This window comes from Lactuca virosa, chromosome 6, assembly GCF_052849685.1.
Source record: "Lactuca virosa cultivar CGN04683 chromosome 6, Lactuca_virosa_CGN04683_v6, whole genome shotgun sequence".
NCBI lineage: Eukaryota > Viridiplantae > Streptophyta > Magnoliopsida > Asterales > Asteraceae > Lactuca > Lactuca virosa.
This window is the reverse complement of record NC_136431.1, coordinates 105,433,304-105,453,823: the sequence shown is the minus strand read 5'-3', so window position 1 is coordinate 105,453,823 and position 20,520 is coordinate 105,433,304.

Genomic DNA, 20,520 nt, shown 5'->3' with positions numbered 1-20,520 from the left:
TATTGTTGAGGAAACCCCTTGCAGTAATGTCCGTCCCGATGAAAAATCCTAGATTAGGTCCCTTGAGATAGATGTTGTTTTAGGGACGTAAAGTGAGGATAACGGGAATGGGTAATCGGGTTATTGTTGGTTGGTGAAATTAAATATAATTATTTATTGTGGGTTGAAAACCCTATATGCTCACCAGGCTCCCAAGCCTGACCCACTCAGTTTTGTTGTATTACAGGTAGTGGCGCGAGAGCATAAGTTGGATGACTTATCAAGATCTGTTGATATTAGACCAGTTGTTATATGTAACTGTTGTATGGTCTATCTTTTGTTGTTTATGTTTTTGGTCTGTTTATCGGAACATGACATCCCGAATATTGTTATATAATGAAAATGCATCTCTTGATGAAATGTTTTGATAAACTTTATTTTATCATATTTTGTTTTGGGAACAAATTCCGCAACCCTTTTTAATCAATGGATTACTCTGAAATTATTTTAAAAGCATAAATGAAACCGGTCTTTTCTGGCCGTGATTTTGGGGATGTCACAGTTGGTATCAGAGCATTAGTTTAAGCGAACTAGGAATTTGTAGGATTTATAGACTTAAACTTAGAATGCTAAGTGGAGATTGTGAGATATGTGTCTATTATATTATAGACACGAGCACTAGTTTATTTTAGGAAAGTTGCCTAAAAAGCTTTTATGTGCTAAATGTTATATGTTGCCATATATGATATTATTTGTTCGGATCTATGGTCTGTTGCCGACCGGATCTGGAAACCTTATGTGTTTAGGATTCTAAGCGTATGACGACGACATTAGAACTAGCATGTAAACGTTTCGGAGTGATATGGAAGATCGTAATATCTATCGCGAACGAAGATCTAAATTTCACCTTATTCGGTGTATAGATCAAGAATGGCAAGAACAATAAGTGGAGTTGGAAATGCAAATGAGAACAGGAATCGACCGCCTGTGATTGAACAAGTAGCTGTTGAAGCTGCTGCACCAGAACCAATCACCATGGCTGGAGTGCAAGCCATGATTCGGGCTATGTTAGCCGAACAAAGGGAAGAAATGCGACAGATGTTACATGAAAATAGGGACGAACCTATCATACCTATTGAGGAACCCGAATTGATTCCCGAGCGATCAGAGGAAGGGAACAATAGTCGCATTGTGAGTCAAGTTGGGACTCAAGAAGAACGAAGGAATGACCCGGAAAGGGGAAACAACAAGGATGGGCGCATGTATAAGAATTTCTTGGGCGCCAAGCCGCCAAGTCTTTCTGGAAGCCCAAAGCCTGTTGAAATTATGGACTGGATCTCCGAAATGGAGATGGTGTTTGAAAGTTGCAACTGTAGCAACAAACAGAAGACTGTCTTTGCAGTTAGACAACTGAAGACCGGAGTCTTGAGCTGGTGGAAGTTGTTGGCAGATACTATTCCACGAGGAGAAGCCCTGAAAATGTCATGGGAGGAGTTCTTGGAACAACTAAGGGTGCAGTACTGTTCAGAGATAGATCTGATTGATCTGAACAATGAGTTCCAAAACTTAAAGAAGGGGAGAATGAGTATAGACGACTATGCTACTGCATTCACTGAGAAAATGAAGTTATTTCCGTACCTAGTGCCAACATAACTCTCCAAGATTGAGAGGTTCGCTAATGGACTGCCTGCCGACTTTGGCCCGACAGTCAAGATGGCAACTACTCTGAAAACAGCTATTCGAGCAGCTAAGAATGTGGAGGCCCAACAGAAGGAAAAGGGTCTGGAAAGAATAGAGGTTGGTGAGAAAAGGAAGTTCGATGGACCTTCAGGGTCCAACAAGAAAAGTAAATTCTCGAAATCTGGTTCGAGAGGAGGAGGAGGCGAAGCGAAATGGTGCGACAAATGTAAGAAGAAGCATCATGGAAAATGTGAGGTAGTGGCCACATGTTTTAAATGTGGAAAGCCAGGGCACTATGCCAATGAATGCACTCTCACCAATAAAGTTTGTTATGGTTGTGGTGAGGAGGGGCACATCTCGAGGGATTGTCCGAAAAAGAAAGAGGCAGCAAGACCCAACATTCCACCAAAGCCAAAAGCGAGAGCCTTCCAGATGACACTGGAAGCTGCTAAAGAGGAAGCTGATGTCGCTTCAGGTACCTTTCTTGTAAACGAATTGCCTGCCCAAATTTTATTTGATTTTGGAGCCAACTACTCCTTTATTTCGCATGAATTTGGTAGAAAACTAACTTTTCCTGTTGATAGACTAGATAATGCTTTATTAGTCGAAGTTGCTAGTGGCAAGTTTGTACCTGTTAGCCATCGTATGAAAAACATCTTAATCGACCTAAATGGGAATAAGTTTCACGAGGAATCATTGCCTATCGAACTAAACAGTTTCGACATCGTGTTGGGAATGGATTGGCTTAGCGCCAACGATGCCGAGATATTGTGCAAGAAGAAGATAGTCAAAGTAAACCCGCCAGGGAAAGAGTCATTTGTGGTGTATGGGGACAAACGCAGAGTAAATTCTGGAATCATTTCACTAATGAAAGCCAGAAAGTGTTTGGCCAAAGGATGTACATCATATTTGGCATTCGTGATCGATGCTAAGAAGGAGAAAAAGGAGATGCAGAGCATTCCTGTCGTGTGTGATTATCCGGAAGTATTTCCCGAAGATCTTCCCGGATTACCGCCTGATAGACAAGTGGAGTTTAGAATAGACTTGTTACCAGGGACGACACCTATAGCAAAAGCACCTTATCGATTAGCACCGACGGAGATGAAGGAGCTTATGATGCAACTTCAAGAGTTATTGGACAAAGGTTTCATTAGACCTAGTTCATCACCCTGGGGAGCTCCGGTGTTATTCGTGAAGAAGAAAGATGGAAGTATGAGAATGTGCATCGATTACAGAGAGCTGAACAAGGCAACAATAAAGAATAGATACCCGTTGCCGAGGATTGATGACCTGTTCGATCAAATACAAGGTTCAAGTTATTTTTCAAAGATCGACCTGAGGTCAGGATATCATCAGCTGAAGGTGAAAGAGCAGGATATAGAGAAGACTGCATTCAGAACACGATATGGACACTACGAGTTTTTGGTTATGTCGTTTGGACTAACCAATACTCCAGCAGAATTCATGGATTTAATGAATAGGGTTTGTAATCCGTTCCTTGATAAATCTGTGATAGTGTTCATAGATGACATTCTGATTTACTCAAAAAGCCAAGAGGAGCATGGTCGACACTTGCGAGAAGTGTTGAAAGTCTTGAAGAAGGAGAAGCTGTATGCTAAGTTCTCCAAATGTGATTTTTGGATTCGAGAAGTCCAATTCTTGGGTCACGTGGTCAACCAAGAAGGGATAATGGTTGATCCAGCAAAGATTGAAGCTGTAATGAAGTGGGAACAACCGAAAAGTCCCACGGAGATCCGAAGCTTTTTAGGATTAGCCGGATATTACCGAAGGTTTATCCAAGGCTTTTCTTCGATCGCTACTCCATTAACAGCTTTAACCCACAAGGGAGCTACTTATGCTTGGAGTGATAAGCATAAAGAAGCATTCGAGAAGCTAAAGAAGAAGCTATGCGAGGCACCGATACTTTCTCTACCCGATGGAGTTGAAGACTTCGCTGTTTATAGCGATGCGTCAGGTGTTGGGTTGGGTTGTGTTTTGACCCAAAGAGATAAGGTGATCGCGTATGCATCTCGACAGTTGAAAGAGCATGAAAAGAACTACCCGACTCATGACTTGGAGTTGGCGGCGGTAGTTTTCGCTCTAAAAATATGGAGGCATTACCTCTATGGCACGAAGTGCAAACTTTTCACTGATCATAAGAGTCTCCAATATCTCTTTAGTCAGAAGGAATTGAATATGAGGCAGCAACGCTGGCTAGAATTACTCAAGGACTACGACTGTGAGATACTTTACCACCCCGGTAAAGCAAATGTTGTTGCTGATGCTCTCAGTCGGAAAGTCAATCTTGAAAGGAAGAGGCCAAGAGCGTTGAGAATTGAAGTTGTCTCGACAATAGTGGAAGGTATAAAGAAAGCTCAAGAGGAAGCTTCTGAGAAGAATGACCGAAAGGGAGAACGTTTGGGCAAAACGTTGGTGTTCGGTATAAACTGTCATGGACTGAAGGTGTTCCAAGATCGGATTTGGATACCTAAGACAGGAGGAGTCAGAGATCTTCTGATGGAAGAAGCTCACAAAACCATGTACTCGATTCATCCCGGTAGCACTAAAATGTATAGGGACCTGAAACCCTATTACTGGTGGCCAACGATGAAGCTTGATATTGCAAAGTACGTGGCGGAGTGTGTGACCTGTGCGAGAGTCAAGGCACAACATCAGAAACCATACGGGAGTTTAGAACCTTTACCTGTGTCTATGGGTAAATGGGAAGACATTGCTATGGATTTTTTCACTAAACTACCCAGAACAAAGAATGGTCACGACATGATTTGGGTGGTCGTTGATCGCTTCACTAAGAGTGCGTATTTCATAGCAGCCAATGAGAAATGGTCTATGGATAAGCTTGTGAATTCTTACGTGAAGGAAATTATGAGGCTTCACAGTGTTCCGTTAACGATTGTGTCAGATCGTGACAGCCGTTTCACCTCGCGATTTTGGAGAAGTCTACAAGAGGAATTGGGTACCAAGTTATGTTTGAGTACAGCTTACCATCCACATACTGATGGTCAGAGCAAAAGAACAATACAAACACTTGAAGATATGCTGAGAGCATGTACCCTGGAATTCCAAGGTAACTGGGATGAACATTTACCTTTGGTAGAATTCTCCTACAATAATAGTTTCCACTCGAGCATAAAGATGGCACCTTATCAAGCTTTGTATGGACAGAAGTGTCGTACGCCGTCTTGTTGGCTTGAGGCTGGGGAAAAGCAGTTTATGGGACCGGAGATAGTCCATCAGACTGCTGAAAAGTTAAAAATAATCAGGGAAAGAATGTTAGCCGCTCAGGATCGTCAAAAGAGCTATGCTGACAAAAAGCGAGGACCGATGACTTTTGAAGTTGGAGATTCGGTTTTGCTTAAAGTCTCACCGTGGAAGGGACTTATAAGATTTGGTAAAAGGGGAAAGTTGAGTCCAAGGTTTATTGGACCGTTTAAAGTTCTTCAGAGGATTGGGAACCAAGCTTACAAGCTGGAATTACCCGAAGAACTGAATGGAATTCATAACACTTTTCATGTGTGTTATTTGAGGAAGTTCACGGGAGAAGTTCCCGATATAATTCTGATTTCTGAGTTAAGATTGGATGAGAACAAAAGGTTGATTGAAGAACCAGAGGCAATCGTTGACCGAAAGACTAAGAAGTTGCGACGCAAGATGGTCGAGTTAGTGCTTGTCCGATGGAAACACACGAATGGGCCGAATCTAACCTAGGAGACGGAGAGTGACATGATGAGTCGCTATCCGCATTTGTTTGTTGATGTGTGATTCTGGGGACGAAATCATTCTAAGGTGGAGAGAATTGTAACGCCTGTGTTTCTGGGCTCGTCGTTATTGATGGTGTGATAGTCTAGGTTAACCTTTGTAACCCATTTTGAAATAATAGAAGTGTATTATTTGAGTATTGTATGTTTTGTGCTTAATTGTGTGTCTTAAATGAATTAAGAATAAAAATAAGCGTGAAAATGAAATGTAAGATAAACCCAATATTGATACACGAAAACGTAGTGGTCGTGATGAGGTTTTCGAATATATAAAGAATGCCGAAATCCGAGTTATAACGAAGAAGTTATGATCTGTCGAAGTTTCACGACAGAACCGGCACGACGCTGAATGACGTAAAATACGAATTTAAGATAGAGCGAGATTTAGCCTTAGTGATCTAAACGAAAGTCGTAGAATGCGTTAAACCGCGAGCGTGCATAAAAAGAACGTCTAAATCTGACTTCGTATGAGGAAGCTATGATTTTTCGAAGTTTCGACTTAGCGGTATGCAGCCCGAATACTCGAAATAGAGATCGAGTGATATTTAGCCAAAACTTTCTAAATGATAATTGAAGATCTCATCGATAGTATTCCAACGATAAAAAGACAGACGAAAACGTAGTTCAGATGAAGGAGTTATGAATTTCGAACGGAGTTTTCCTGTCCCGGCCTACTAAAAATAATATAATAAAAATATAATAAAAATAAAGTCAAAATTAGCCGACGGAGTCTAAACGAGAGTTGTAGAGCATAATCTCACCTACGCGTGCATATAACGAACGTCGAAAACGGAGCTCGTATGCGAAATATATGAATTTCTGAAGTTCGGGGCACGAAATCTGATCCTGTGTCAGAACTCACGACGTGAACACTGTGTTCACGACGTGAACTCAGAAAAACGTCACCTGCACTCTGTCATACCCCACTTGTGATGACGCATGCAGTGACGATCAAGCCTCACGACGTGAGACCTTAAAACTCACGACGTGAACCCTGAAATCTCAGCCTATAAATAGAAATCAAGGGTCAGCCGATTTTGGTTGCTCCTCTCTTACTCTCTCACTCCCGATACCTTCTCTAAGCCCTATTTTAACCCCCCGAAGCCCCGGTATCACCCCGAGACCCGAAGCGAGTCCCGTAGCCCGAAGATCCCGAGAAGAAAAGAGTTTCCGAGTCGAAGCTCTGCTTGCGAGAAGCCCGGTGTGCGAAGATCTTCTAGATCTACCGAAGAATACTACTTCTACAAGCCGTAGTGCTGTCCGATCATCTTCTGATCAAGTGAGTGTGTAGTTACTTTCTTCTAACGCATAATTATGAAGTATTTTATACGAAATACGTGTTATGTGTATATTTTGTTGTTATATGTGTGAATGTATATTCACTTTCTTCTATCTCATAGATATGATTTATTATTTATAAAATACGTGTTATGTGTGTGTGCCTCGTCTATTATGTGGAATATGTATTGAATGAACATGCTATACAGGTTTTAAACTATGTATAAAAATATATATTTTATCTACTAATATGTTGGGTAGAACATGGGTAGATAGTTGATGTGTGATAAACAGATGAGAGGCCTCGATGTTGTTGTTGATCTAGTCATCTAGCGGAGTATGGATGACGACCACGGACTCCTTCTAGACAGTCCAGTGGAACACTAGCAGGCTCATAACTTGTAGGTGTTGTGAACGATGTGTGCACCGGTGTACTCTATCCCCCCTCATGGTTGCCTTTAGGACATCTATTGTTGAGGAAACCCCTTGCAGTAATGTCCGTCCCGATGAAAAATCCTAGATTAGGTCCCTTGAGATAGATGTTGTTTTAGGGACGTAAAGTGAGGATAACGGGAATGGGTAATCGGGTTATTGTTGGTTGGTGAAATTAAATATAATTATTTATTGTGGGTTGAAAACCCTATATGCTCACCAGGCTCCCAAGCCTGACCCACTCAGTTTTGTTGTATTACAGGTAGTGGCGCGAGAGCATAAGTTGGATGACTTATCAAGATCTGTTGATATTAGACCAGTTGTTATATGTAACTGTTGTATGGTCTATCTTTTGTTGTTTATGTTTTTGGTCTGTTTATCGGAACATGACATCCCGAATATTGTTATATAATGAAAATGCATCTCTTGATGAAATGTTTTGATAAACTTTATTTTATCATATTTTGTTTTGGGAACAAATTCCGCAACCCTTTTTAATCAATGGATTACTCTGAAATTATTTTAAAAGCATAAATGAAACCGGTCTTTTCTGGCCGTGATTTTGGGGATGTCACAGTTGGTATCAGAGCATTAGTTTAAGCGAACTAGGAATTTGTAGGATTTATAGACTTAAACTTAGAATGCTAAGTGGAGATTGTGAGATATGTGTCTATTATATTATAGACACGAGCACTAGTTTATTTTAGGAAAGTTGCCTAAAAAGCTTTTATGTGCTAAATGTTATATGTTGCCATATATGATATTATTTGTTCGGATCTATGGTCTGTTGCCGACCGGATCTGGAAACCTTATGTGTTTAGGATTCTAAGCGTATGACGACGACATTAGAACTAGCATGTAAACGTTTCGGAGTGATATGGAAGATCGTAATATCTATCGCGAACGAAGATCTAAATTTCACCTTATTCGGTGTATAGATCAAGAATGGCAAGAACAATAAGTGGAGTTGGAAATGCAAATGAGAACAGGAATCGACCGCCTGTGATTGAACAAGTAGCTGTTGAAGCTGCTGCACCAGAACCAATCACCATGGCTGGAGTGCAAGCCATGATTCGGGCTATGTTAGCCGAACAAAGGGAAGAAATGCGACAGATGTTACATGAAAATAGGGACGAACCTATCATACCTATTGAGGAACCCGAATTGATTCCCGAGCGATCAGAGGAAGGGAACAATAGTCGCATTGTGAGTCAAGTTGGGACTCAAGAAGAACGAAGGAATGACCCGGAAAGGGGAAACAACAAGGATGGGCGCATGTATAAGAATTTCTTGGGCGCCAAGCCGCCAAGTCTTTCTGGAAGCCCAAAGCCTGTTGAAATTATGGACTGGATCTCCGAAATGGAGATGGTGTTTGAAAGTTGCAACTGTAGCAACAAACAGAAGACTGTCTTTGCAGTTAGACAACTGAAGACCGGAGTCTTGAGCTGGTGGAAGTTGTTGGCAGATACTATTCCACGAGGAGAAGCCCTGAAAATGTCATGGGAGGAGTTCTTGGAACAACTAAGGGTGCAGTACTGTTCAGAGATAGATCTGATTGATCTGAACAATGAGTTCCAAAACTTAAAGAAGGGGAGAATGAGTATAGACGACTATGCTACTGCATTCACTGAGAAAATGAAGTTATTTCCGTACCTAGTGCCAACATAACTCTCCAAGATTGAGAGGTTCGCTAATGGACTGCCTGCCGACTTTGGCCCGACAGTCAAGATGGCAACTACTCTGAAAACAGCTATTTGAGCAGCTAAGAATGTGGAGGCCCAACAGAAGGAAAAGGGTCTGGAAAGAATAGAGGTTGGTGAGAAAAGGAAGTTCGATGGACCTTCAGGGTCCAACAAGAAAAGTAAATTCTCGAAATCTGGTTCGAGAGGAGGAGGAGGCGAAGCGAAATGGTGCGACAAATGTAAGAAGAAGCATCATGGAAAATGTGAGGTAGTGGCCACATGTTTTAAATGTGGAAAGCCAGGGCACTATGCCAATGAATGCACTCTCACCAATAAAGTTTGTTATGGTTGTGGTGAGGAGGGGCACATCTCGAGGGATTGTCCGAAAAAGAAAGAGGCAGCAAGACCCAACATTCCACCAAAGCCAAAAGCGAGAGCCTTCCAGATGACACTGGAAGCTGCTAAAGAGGAAGCTGATGTCGCTTCAGGTACCTTTCTTGTAAACGAATTGCCTGCCCAAATTTTATTTGATTTTGGAGCCAACTACTCCTTTATTTCGCATGAATTTGGTAGAAAACTAACTTTTCCTGTTGATAGACTAGATAATGCTTTATTAGTCGAAGTTGCTAGTGGCAAGTTTGTACCTGTTAGCCATCGTATGAAAAACATCTTAATCGACCTAAATGGGAATAAGTTTCACGAGGAATCATTGCCTATCGAACTAAACAGTTTCGACATCGTGTTGGGAATGGATTGGCTTAGCGCCAACGATGCCGAGATATTGTGCAAGAAGAAGATAGTCAAAGTAAACCCGCCAGGGTAAGAGTCATTTGTGGTGTATGGGGACAAACGCAGAGTAAATTCTGGAATCATTTCACTAATGAAAGCCAGAAAGTGTTTGGCCAAAGGATGTACATCATATTTGGCATTCGTGATCGATGCTAAGAAGGAGAAAAAGGAGATGCAGAGCATTCCTGTCGTGTGTGATTATCCGGAAGTATTTCCCAAAGATCTTCCCGGATTACCGCCTGATAGACAAGTGGAGTTTAGAATAGACTTGTTACCAGGGACGACACCTATAGCAAAAGCACCTTATCGATTAGCACCGACGGAGATGAAGGAGCTTATGATGCAACTTCAAGAGTTATTGGACAAAGGTTTCATTAGACCTAGTTCATCACCCTGGGGAGCTCCGGTGTTATTCGTGAAGAAGAAAGATGGAAGTATGAGAATGTGCATCGATTACAGAGAGCTGAACAAGGCAACAATAAAGAATAGATACCCGTTGCCGAGGATTGATGACCTGTTCGATCAAATACAAGGTTCAAGTTATTTTTCAAAGATCGACCTGAGGTCAGGATATCATCAGCTGAAGGTGAAAGAGCAGGATATAGAGAAGACTGCATTCAGAACACGATATGGACACTACGAGTTTTTGGTTATGTCGTTTGGACTAACCAATACTCCAGCAGAATTCATGGATTTAATGAATAGGGTTTGTAATCCGTTCCTTGATAAATCTGTGATAGTGTTCATAGATGACATTCTGATTTACTCAAAAAGCCAAGAGGAGCATGGTCGACACTTGCGAGAAGTGTTGAAAGTCTTGAAGAAGGAGAAGCTGTATGCTAAGTTCTCCAAATGTGATTTTTGGATTCGAGAAGTCCAATTCTTGGGTCACGTGGTCAACCAAGAAGGGATAATGGTTGATCCAGCAAAGATTGAAGCTGTAATGAAGTGGGAACAACCGAAAAGTCCCACGGAGATCCGAAGCTTTTTAGGATTAGCCGGATATTACCGAAGGTTTATCCAAGGCTTTTCTTCGATCGCTACTCCATTAACAGCTTTGACCCACAAGGGAGCTACTTATGCTTGGAGTGATAAGCATAAAGAAGCATTCGAGAAGCTAAAGAAGAAGCTATGCGAGGCACCGATACTTTCTCTACCCGATGGAGTTGAAGACTTCGCTGTTTATAGCGATGCGTCAGGTGTTGGGTTGGGTTGTGTTTTGACCCAAAGAGATAAGGTGATCGCGTATGCATCTCGACAGTTGAAAGAGCATGAAAAGAACTACCCGACTCATGACTTGGAGTTGGCGGCGGTAGTTTTCGCTCTAAAAATATGGAGGCATTACCTCTATGGCACGAAGTGCAAACTTTTCACTGATCATAAGAGTCTCCAATATCTCTTTAGTCAGAAGGAATTGAATATGAGGCAGCGACGCTGGCTAGAATTACTCAAGGACTACGACTGTGAGATACTTTACCACCCCGGTAAAGCAAATGTTGTTGCTGATGCTCTCAGTCGGAAAGTCAATCTTGAAAGGAAGAGGCCAAGAGCGTTGAGAATTGAAGTTGTCTCGACAATAGTGGAAGGTATAAAGAAAGCTCAAGAGGAAGCTTCTGAGAAGAATGACCGAAAGGGAGAACGTTTGGGCAAAACGTTGGTGTTCGGTATAAACTGTCATGGACTGAAGGTGTTCCAAGATCGGATTTGGATACCTAAGACAGGAGGAGTCAGAGATCTTCTGATGGAAGAAGCTCACAAAACCATGTACTCGATTCATCCCGGTAGCACTAAAATGTATAGGGACCTGAAACCCTATTACTGGTGGCCAACGATGAAGCTTGATATTGCAAAGTACGTGGCGGAGTGTGTGACCTGTGCGAGAGTCAAGGCACAACATCAGAAACCATACGGGAGTTTAGAACCTTTACCTGTGTCTATGGGTAAATGGGAAGACATTGCTATGGATTTTTTCACTAAACTACCCAGAACAAAGAATGGTCACGACATGATTTGGGTGGTCGTTGATCGCTTCACTAAGAGTGCGTATTTCATAGCAGCCAATGAGAAATGGTCTATGGATAAGCTTGTGAATTCTTACGTGAAGGAAATTATGAGGCTTCACAGTGTTCCGTTAACGATTGTGTCAGATCGTGACAGCCGTTTCACCTCGCGATTTTGGAGAAGTCTACAAGAGGAATTGGGTACCAAGTTATGTTTGAGTACAGCTTACCATCCACATACTGATGGTCAGAGCAAAAGAACAATACAAACACTTGAAGATATGCTGAGAGCATGTACCCTGGAATTCCAAGGTAACTGGGATGAACATTTACCTTTGGTAGAATTCTCCTACAATAATAGTTTCCACTCGAGCATAAAGATGGCACCTTATCAAGCTTTGTATGGACAGAAGTGTCGTACGCCGTCTTGTTGGCTTGAGGCTGGGGAAAAGCAGTTTATGGGACCGGAGATAGTCCATCAGACTGCTGAAAAGTTAAAAATAATCAGGGAAAGAATGTTAGCCGCTCAGGATCGTCAAAAGAGCTATGCTGACAAAAAGCGAGGACCGATGACTTTTGAAGTTGGAGATTCGGTTTTGCTTAAAGTCTCACCGTGGAAGGGACTTATAAGATTTGGTAAAAGGGGAAAGTTGAGTCCAAGGTTTATTGGACCGTTTAAAGTTCTTCAGAGGATTGGGAACCAAGCTTACAAGCTGGAATTACCCGAAGAACTGAATGGAATTCATAACACTTTTCATGTGTGTTATTTGAGGAAGTTCACGGGAGAAGTTCCCGATATAATTCTGATTTCTGAGTTAAGATTGGATGAGAACAAAAGGTTGATTGAAGAACCAGAGGCAATCGTTGACCGAAAGACTAAGAAGTTGCGACGCAAGATGGTCGAGTTAGTGCTTGTCCGATGGAAACACACGAATGGGCCGAATCTAACCTAGGAGACGGAGAGTGACATGATGAGTCGCTATCCGCATTTGTTTGTTGATGTGTGATTCTGGGGACGAAATCATTCTAAGGTGGAGAGAATTGTAACGCCTGTGTTTCTGGGCTCGTCGTTATTGATGGTGTGATAGTCTAGGTTAACCTTTGTAACCCATTTTGAAATAATAGAAGTGTATTATTTGAGTATTGTATGTTTTGTGCTTAATTGTGTGTCTTAAATGAATTAAGAATAAAAATAAGCGTGAAAATGAAATGTAAGATAAACCCAATATTGATACACGAAAACGTAGTGGTCGTGATGAGGTTTTCGAATATATAAAGAATGCCGAAATCCGAGTTATAACGAAGAAGTTATGATCTGTCGAAGTTTCACGACAGAACCGGCACGACGCTGAATGACGTAAAATACGAATTTAAGATAGAGCGAGATTTAGCCTTAGTGATCTAAACGAAAGTCGTAGAATGCGTTAAACCGCGAGCGTGCATAAAAAGAACGTCTAAATCTGACTTCGTATGAGGAAGCTATGATTTTTCGAAGTTTCGACTTAGCGGTATGCAGCCCGAATACTCGAAATAGAGATCGAGTGATATTTAGCCAAAACTTTCTAAATGATAATTGAAGATCTCATCGATAGTATTCCAACGATAAAAAGACAGACGAAAACGTAGTTCAGATGAAGGAGTTATGAATTTCGAACGGAGTTTTCCTGTCCCGGCCTACTAAAAATAATATAATAAAAATATAATAAAAATAAAGTCAAAATTAGCCGACGGAGTCTAAACGAGAGTTGTAGAGCATAATCTCACCTACGCGTGCATATAACGAACGTCGAAAACGGAGCTCGTATGCGAAATATATGAATTTCTGAAGTTCGGGGCACGAAATCTGATCCTGTGTCAGAACTCACGACGTGAACACTGTGTTCACGACGTGAACTCAGAAAAACGTCACCTGCACTCTGTCATACCCCACTTGTGATGACGCATGCAGTGACGATCAAGCCTCACGACGTGAGACCTTAAAACTCACGACGTGAACCCTGAAATCTCAGCCTATAAATAGAAATCAAGGGTCAGCCGATTTTGGTTGCTCCTCTCTTACTCTCTCACTCCCGATACCTTCTCTAAGCCCTATTTTAACCCCCCGAAGACCCGGTATCACCCCGAGACCCGAAGCGAGTCCCGCAGCCCGAAGATCCCGAGAAGAAAAGAGTTTCCGAGTCGAAGCTCTGCTTGCGAGAAGCCCGGTGTGCGAAGATCTTCTAGATCTACCGAAGAATACTACTTCTACAAGTCGTAGTGTTTTCCGATCATCTTCTGATCAAGTGAGTGTGTAGTTACTTTCTTCTAACGCATAATTATGAAGTATTTTATACGAAATACGTGTTATGTGTATATTTTGTTGTTATATGTGTGAATGTATATTCACTTTCTTCTATCTCATAGATATGATTTATTATCTATGAAATACGTGTTATGTGTGTGTGCCTCATCTGTTATTTGGAATATGTATTGAATGAACATGCTATACAGGTTTTAAACTATGTATAAAAATATATATTTTATCTACTAATATGTTGGGTAGAACATGAGTAGATAGTTGATGTGTGATAAACAGATGAGAGGCCTCGATGTTGTTGTTGATCTAGTCATCTAGCGGAGTATGGATGACGACCACGGACTCCTTCTAGACAATCTAGTGGAACACTAGCAGGCTCATAACCTGTAGGTGTTGTGAACGATGTGTTCACCGGTGTACTCTATCCCCCTCATGGTTGCCTTTAGGACATCTATTATTGAGGAAACCCCTTGCAGTAATGTCCGTCCCGATGAAAAATCCTAGATTAGGTCCCTTGAGATAGATGTTGTTTTAGGGACGTAAAGTGAGGATAACGGGAATGGGTAATCGGGTTATTGTTGGTTGGTGAAATTAAATATAATTATTTATTGTGGGTTGAAAACCCTATATGCTCACCAGGCTCCCAAGCCTGACCCACTCAGTTTTGTTGTATTACAGGTAGTGGCGCGAGAGCATAAGTTGGATGACTTATCAAGATCTGTTGATATTAGACCAGTTGTTATATGTAACTGTTGTATGGTCTATCTTTTGTTGTTTATGCTTTTGGTCTGTTTATCGGAACATGACATCCTGAATATTGTTATATAATGAAAATGCATCTCTTGATGAAATGCTTTGATAAACTTTATTTTATCATATTTTGTTTTGGGAACAAATTCTGCAACCCTTTTTAATCAATGGATTAATCTGAAATTATTTTAAAAGCATAAATGAAACCGGTCTTTTCTAGCCGTGATTTTGGGGATGTCACATAATCCATAGGTACTTACCTACAGATTACCTACAGTAGTTTTTGTATTTTATAATTTTCAATGGTCAATTGTGTTTTTTTTCGTTTCATTTTTTTCACAACATCATTATATTTTGATTACTTAGTTTGACTAAGTTATACATAATATAAACGCACATACAACTGTGAGCACCATTAGAACCAGTTACTCATTTAATGTTTTAACCTTTTTTTTTGTATAAATGCATGTTATTTTCAGTACAGAAGAATATACAGGCACACATATACATACACACCCATATGTATGTATCATATTTAGTATATCAGGTATATGTTAAATGATGGCTAATTGTGGTTCAAGAACAAACATATATAGTTTTGTATAATAAAAGGATCTACCGGTGTACACGGTTGTATGTACATTTTTATTCTGTATAACTTAGAGGAAACTATGTAATCAAATAATAATGATGTTGTGAAAAAAATAAAACGGAAAAAAAACGATATTTGACCCTCGAAAAGTAAAAAATACAAAAACTATTATAGGTAATCTGTAGGTAAATACCTACGATAGTTTTTGTATTTTCTATTGTTCGATAGTCAAATGTCCTTTTTTCGTTTCATTTTTTTTCACAACATCATTATATTTTATTATTTTGTTTTGACTAAGTTATATATAATATAAACGCACGTATAACCGTGAGCACCTTTAGAACTCGATACTTATTTGAAGTTTTATCCTTTTTTTTGTATAAATGCATGTTATTTTCAGTACAAAAGAATATATAGGCACACATATACATAGACACCCATATGTATGTATCATATTTAGTATATCATTTATATGTTAAATGATGGTTAATTGTGGTTCAAGAACAAACATATATAGTTTTTGTATAATAAATGGATCTACTGGTGCACACGGTTGTATGTACATTTTTATTATGTATAACTTCGGGAAAACTAAGTAATCAAAGAATAATGTGATGGGTTTTGAGCATAACAAACAATCCTATGTGTGCATGCAACCCTAAATAATTTGATCTACGTTTTCTCTAATTGAACATACTACTTGAACAACAAAACATAAAACCCTAGCATGCAATTGTGATTTCGAAATTCACAACTTAGGGTAAGATTAATCATACCTTGATCACTATATAGTAATAGCAATCGAAATCCTTGTGTTGCTGAAGCCTTGAGAGCAAGCGACACAAATGACACGCCTCTATTGGTTTGTAACGCCCAAAGATTCGGGCTAGTCAATTTAGAGACGATAAGCGTCAAAAATGACTTTTTGATAGAGGATTATTTAGAATAAATAATCTTAACTAAGTTGTAGTATATGTCACAAGGTTTCCGTACACATAAAGAACGCTGAAATCTGAGTTATAACAAAGAAGTTATGAAATGTCGAAGTTTCGTGACAAAACCGGCACGACACCGGGAATCGTAAAAAAAATGAGTTTACGATAAATTGATTTTTAGCCTTAGGGGTCTAAATGAAAGTTGTAGAGTACGTCTCCACCTACCCGTGGATATAAAGAACGTCAAAAATGGAGCTCGTATGCAAAAGTTATGGCTTTCCGAAGATGTAGCTGTGTCAGAAACCCTAATCTGACTGGACTCACGACGTGAGCATCAATTCTCACGACGTGAGGAGTCAAAACGCCACTTTTCAAGGCTAGAATGCAGATGGAAAGTCTACGGAACGGGCTCACGACGTGAGCATCAATTCTCACGACGTGAGGAGTCAAACAGACACTATGCAAGCCTAGAACGCAGGTGGCGAAGCTACGAGGTGATTAGGCATGGCTCACGACGTGAGCAATGAATTCTCACGACGCGAGGGGCCAAAAATCAGCCTATAAATAGCCATTACTACCCTAAGCTTCCTTACACCTAAATCTCTTCTCTCTCTCTCGTTTGCTGAAGCCGTTCCGCGTCCAGAGCCCGACGATCACGAACCGCTGACCATTTCTAGTTAGATTCTATCAACTTACGCTACTAAGGTGAGTGCATAGTCCCTTGCATCTTACACATAGATATGAAGTATTTAATATAAATTACGTGCTATGTGTGCATAATATCTATATACTTTCTATCTATGATGGATGAACAATTTTATACATGTTTTAATTGATTTAAAATGTATATATATATTATATCTACAAATATGTTGGATAAAACATGGGTAGATGAATTAGATGATGTGTGATGAAATAAAAATTGATGAAAAGTCTCGATGTTTAAGATGATCTAGTCATCTAGCAGAGTATGGATTAGACTTAGTTATTTGTTATTGATCCGAGAGTATGGATTAAGACATAGTTATTTGTTATTAATCCGGGAGTATGGATTAAGACATAGTTATTTGTTATTAATCTGGGAGAATGGATTAAGACATAGTTATTTGTTATTAATCTGGGAGTATGGATTAAGTCATATATATTTGTTATTAATCCGGGGGTATGGATTAAGACATAGTTAATTGTCCCTAGTCCGAGAGTATGGAATAGACACAATTATTGATCCGGGAGTATGGATCAGACATACCCGATTCGGGAGTATGGCTTAGGTAAAGAGGTAAATTTTAGATCTGAGAGTATGGATTAGGTAAAGAGTTTGATTTTAGATCCGAGAGTATAGATCGTGTCGTTGTAAGGATCGATGGGGTGGGGTAAAGTTGCTTATATATGGTGGAATTGTATATTTTGTGAGTTCTAATATATATATATATATATATATATATATATATATATATATATATATATATATATATATATATATATATAACTTTGTGGGATTGAAATCCCTATGTACTCACCAGGTTTCCCAACCTGACCCACTTAGTTTATTTGTATCACAGGTATCGATACGAAGCTACTTTACAATGAGAGATTAAAGGAGATGTAGATCACTAGTGTAAATAAATGTAAGCTCTGTTTATGCTTATGTTTCAGTATTGACGATGACATCCGAAAGTGTTAATATGAACAAAATATATTTCTTCGAAAATGCTTTGATAATATATTTATCATATTTTTTTGGGAACAAATTCCGCAATATATTTCTTTAAATATATACTCTCATTTTCAAATAAAGCATAAACAAATCGGTCTTTTCTGACCGTGGAAATGGGGATGTCAAAATTGGTATCGGAGCATTAGTTTAAGCGAACTAGGAATTTGTAGGATTTCTAGACTTAAACTTAGAATGCTAAGCGATGATTGTGAGATGAGTGTCTGCTATATTTTAGACACGATCACTAGTTGATTTTAGGAAAGATGCCTAAAATGTTTTATGTTATAGCTATAAAGATGCCTTATATGCTATTATTTGTTTGGATATATGGTCTGTTGCCACCGGATCTAGAAATTTTATGTGTTCAGATTTCTAAACGTTTGATTATGGTATTAGAACTGGCATGTAACTTTTCAGAGTAATAAGGAGGAATACGCGTCAAAACCTTCCTCTATTTATATTCTTGTTCGATATGCTGAACGCCTGCTTCTGTGAACATAACGTCATGGTGAAGACTCATAGTGAACCGAGTAAATGGAGAAAATGAAAATGCTTATGATAGTGAATGATACCTATCAGAAGATATCGTAAGAGTGGTATCTTGCCTTTAGAATATGTCTAATAAAATAACAGTACGTATATAGGAGTACGGTACATCCGAATGTACACATTTGATTGGCGGGATGATAGAACGGTGGGTGTAATTCCTGAAGTTGTCTTATCGTCTAGCGTTTCCATCACCAACCGAGTTGAAGCACAATTATGTTGAAGATATGCATGGAAGAAGTCCTAGTAGAGTCTAGGGAAAATTATATGATTGTTTGGACACATTCGTATGTGTTAAACTGTTTTGTGATTTTAGGAAATAAGAACTTGGGGACTGCGAGACAATACTTGGGACGAGTATGAGTAGGTGTGAAAGGTAGTAGAGGCCTATACTACCGTAACCACATGACTCGCACTTGGATCAGGGAAAGTCACAAGGTTACCAAGAAGCTAGTAATTGATTCTGTTTTGTACAAATATGTCGTTACCATCGTTTCGGTAATGACTAAGAAGATGATTGATATTCCGACCCTAGTGTTCATATCATATTGAGTCCGACTAAGATATGTATTTTATGTGATTCAGAGAACCAAGTTCGATGTAGCATCTGACTTTAAGACTGAAGTGAAAAATAATCGAAGCGATCAATAGAAGTATTGCGACCATTGTTTAAGTAAGAAGCCTATCTATAGCTAGAAATGTTACATGCTAAAATGTGATTATATCACATTAGAATATGAAGGAATGTATATTCCATTATGGAATTTCACTCTAAAAGACCTGAGTCTAAGCATTGCATCATACGATGAGAGGTCATTAGAACATGACCCATCGGTCTGTTATGATGAAAGTCACCAATAAGGATCGATTTTGTAACTCGAAGGTTACGATTGAAAGTCCAATATAGGATAAAGAGCGGGTGCAAGATTGACCACCGCCTACAGTCAAGAAGTCCAAGAGTTAGATACTCATTCGAAGGAACGTAGGAGTTACGATTATTACCTAGGATGAAAATATAATGCATGGAGTCATTATAAAAGCCCTGTTTTGTTGATGATTCCGGGACGTAATCATCATAGGGGGGAGATAATTGTAATGCCCAAAGATTCGGTCTAGTCAATTTAGAGGCGATAAGCGTCAAAAATGACTTTTTGATAGAGGATTATTTAGAATAAATAATCTTAACTAAGTTTTAGTATATGTCACAAGGTTTCCGTACATATAAAGAACGTTGAAATCTGAGTTATAACGAAGAAGTTATGACCTATCGAAGTTTCGCGACAAAACCGGCACGACACCGGGAATTGTAAAAAAATGAATTTACGATAAAGTACTTTCTAGACTTAGGGTTCTAAATAAACGTTGTAGAGTACGTCTCCACGTACACTTGGATATAAAGAACGTCAAAAATGGAGCTCGTATGCAAAAGTTATGGCCTTCGGAAGATGCAGTTGTGTCAAAACCCTAATCTGACTGGACTCACGACATGAGCATCAAGTCTCACGACGTGAGGAGTCAAAACGCCACTTTTCAAGGCTAGAATGCAGATGGAAATTCTACGGAACGGGCTCACAATGTGAGCATCAATTCTCACGATGTGAGGAGTCAAACGGACACTATACAAGCCTAGAACGCAAGTGGCGAAGCTACGAGGTGATCAGGAATGGCTCACGACGTGAGCAATGAATTCTGATGACGCGAGGGGCCAAAAATCAGCCTATAAATAGCCGTTTCGACCCTAAGCTTCTTTACACCTAAATCTCTTCTTCTCTCTTGTTTGCTGAAGCTGTTCGGTGTCCCGAGCCCGACGATCACGAACCGCCGACCATTTCTGGTTAGATTCTATCAACTCACGCTACTAAGGTGAGTGCATAGTCCCTTTCATCTTACACATAGATATGAAGTATTTAATATAAATTACATGCTATGTGTGCATAATATCTTTATACTTGTTATCTATGATGGATGAACAATTTTATACATGTTTTAATTGATTTAAACTTTATATATATTTTATATCTACAAATATGTTGGATAAAACATGTGTAGATGAATTAGATGATGT